The sequence below is a fragment of the Megascapheus bottae genome, chromosome 7, assembly GCF_031878675.1.
Source record: "Megascapheus bottae isolate mThoBot1 chromosome 7, mThoBot2.hap1, whole genome shotgun sequence".
Classification (NCBI taxonomy): domain Eukaryota; kingdom Metazoa; phylum Chordata; class Mammalia; order Rodentia; family Geomyidae; genus Megascapheus; species Megascapheus bottae.
The window spans coordinates 777,184-779,654 of record NC_143515.1 but is presented as its reverse complement, the minus strand read 5'-3'; the positions used below and the strand labels follow the sequence as shown (position 1 = coordinate 779,654).

The 2,471-nt window shown below is 41.5% G+C and overlaps 1 non-coding gene across 1 annotated transcript; it reads right to left on the bottom strand.

The window, feature by feature from the left end:
* Positions 1 to 1,563: 1,563 nt before the first annotated feature.
* LOC150060159 (small nucleolar RNA SNORA73 family) lies at positions 1,564 to 1,753 on the bottom strand. Its single transcript, XR_016536304.1, has one exon. It is a non-coding gene; the product is annotated as a small nucleolar RNA SNORA73 family (small nucleolar RNA).
* Positions 1,754 to 2,471: the final 718 nt, after the last annotated feature.

Sequence of the window (2,471 nt, the reverse complement as noted above, 5' to 3'; positions counted from 1 at the left end):
AGTGGGATATTTTTTCCACCCATGTTTTTCTTCCTTGCAAAGTCTAGGTTTCAAACGTATACATGTATCTGTTCTCTTTTCATTTCCCATGCTTCCCAGTGACTTTGGGACAGCTCCTCCCTAACTGATCAGACCATTTTAGATGTCGTAAGAAAGTTCTGCTGCCAACATAATTCTAATAGTTGCTAATAGTGCCAAATGTAACTGCATAATGTATGTTCACAAGGCTTATAGGCAAAGACTTTTCCTTTGACTTTGGAATTATCATCATGACAAAAGCTGCAAAGGAGTGCAGGAATTTTTGGCTTGAATTTAGTTGTAATAACAGCCTGGAGGGTTTATAAAACACATGCTGAGGAATTGGTCTAAAACTCAGAATGAGCATATTTTTTTTCATACCCAGCTGATTATTTAAATTTCCTCATGGGAAGTTATTACTCTTCTGACAAGTTTGACCAATAATGTAGTCTCAGCAGTCTGGATGGACACAGCAGTCTAGTTTTGTTTTTCTTCTAATCTCCTTTTGGAGGGAATTCAAGTCTGCCTCTAGATTTGCATTCCACTGGGTATCTTAGGCATACAGGGTTTCAAAACTGTCATCTGCCTTGTTTTCTGTTTTCTGACAGGTAGTACCTCTTATAATGAGAAGTGGGTGTTTCCTTATCTTTGGAAGAATGTGGGCAGGGCCACCTGCCCTTTCCATGGTGCATTGAGCACACATGGAGCTTTCCTTTGCTGACAGGCACAGTGAGTTGAGTCAATAATTCTGGGCTGGCATCTCTTAAGTTAAGAATGGATGTATAATGACATTGTTCTCGGTGCTTGATATGCCTATGTTGGCATTACAGCCATCAGAACGAAAGCTAATTTACTGGAAACAACTGAGTGTTTGAAAGTTCACTGCATAGAAATTGGATTTTTGCCTGTCATTATTTACATTGTGTATTAAGAGGTTTTATTTAAAGCCGTGAGGATTATCATGCTCTTCCAACTGTATTATTTAATAAAGAGTTAGCATTTCATAGTTTCAGCTCCGCACTGGAAATTTAATTAACAGAGCCCTGCTGGGGTGGGTATGGGCAGGGAGTAGAGGGTGTCCTGGAATGTCACTGGTGGTAGTAGGCCCAGCCCATCTCCCACACAGCTGTCTTGTAATGCTGTATTACCCACAGAAAAGATCACTTTGACTTGAAGAGTAAATCTCTGAACTCTGTCTTTTCTCAAATGGAGGCATTGGCACCCTGTTTAAAGCTTCATCTTCTCTTGGATGAAACTCTGAGCCCGATGTCTCAAGAGTACTTTTATTTGTTTGCTTGTTAATGTTCTAGAAATGGAAGCTGGGAATTTGTACATGTGAAGCAAGTGCTCTACCACTGTTTTATACCTCAGCTCCTCCCCTATTTTGCCCAAGCTGGCCTGCAAGTCTTGGACTCAAAAAAAAAATAAGTACAGTAAGACAAGCAGGTTTTTGCTGCAGTTTGTAATCAGCATTAGTAGTATTAGAGTGTTTCATTGTACTAACAAACATAGACTCCTAACTTACATCCAGTTTGAGTGATCTAGGACTATTTCCTGCAGGGTGTGTCTCCCCAGTCACTGTTCACAGGACTCTGAGAAGTTTTAGGAACATGTAGTCTCAGACACAAGTCCAGCTTCATCTCCAACATGGTGGAAAAAGACAGTATGTCATAGGACAGAACCCTCTGTTTCCCTATGCCATCAGGACAGAGCCCAGAAAGGAAGTGCATTTTGATGGAAAGAATGGACCCTGCCATAGGAAAATAACAGTTTGCAAAGACAAGACTGCCACTGTGAAGTGATCCCATAAAATGGGAGATAGCCATTGAACAGAGCTAGTGTTAGCCTTACGCCTGCAGGAATGAGGCTTGGAGGAGCACATTTGTTTCTGAACAGTCTGATTTATCTTTGATGGAATTGTGGATGTTTATCTGAGTACTGAGAAAACGAAAATTATATGGGACCTCTCCTTCACCCTCTTTAAAATGTTTTAAAAAATATTTATGTTGAGCTTTGGAAAGGTAATTATATTGCCCCAAGTTGGACAGACTCGGTAGTATTAAAAAGGAAATAATGTAAGTATTCAAAGAAATCCTGCTATGCCATCTAGGAAACCTGAGCTTATGAACAGACCAAGCAGGGAACTGAGCACAGGGTAATGGGTTTGAGGCTGCACTAGCAGGTGGAGCGGTGTTCAGAGCTGTCACCGCTCTAGGTGAGTACACCACAACAGAAAATTGTTATCTGTTACTTCATTTCTGATGGACGTGGAATGGACTTGGCTCATTCCTCAGTGGTGTCTTTTGCACTGGATGTTTTGTCTGGAACTCTCATCTGTCTTTGCTCGAGTCTACATTGGTTACATCCTGATGAGCTGGGTTCCCTGCAGGCCTACTTCGTTAGTGTCCATCTGCCTGCCTCGTAGTGCTCTGCGGCATCAAGCAGTTGGACCT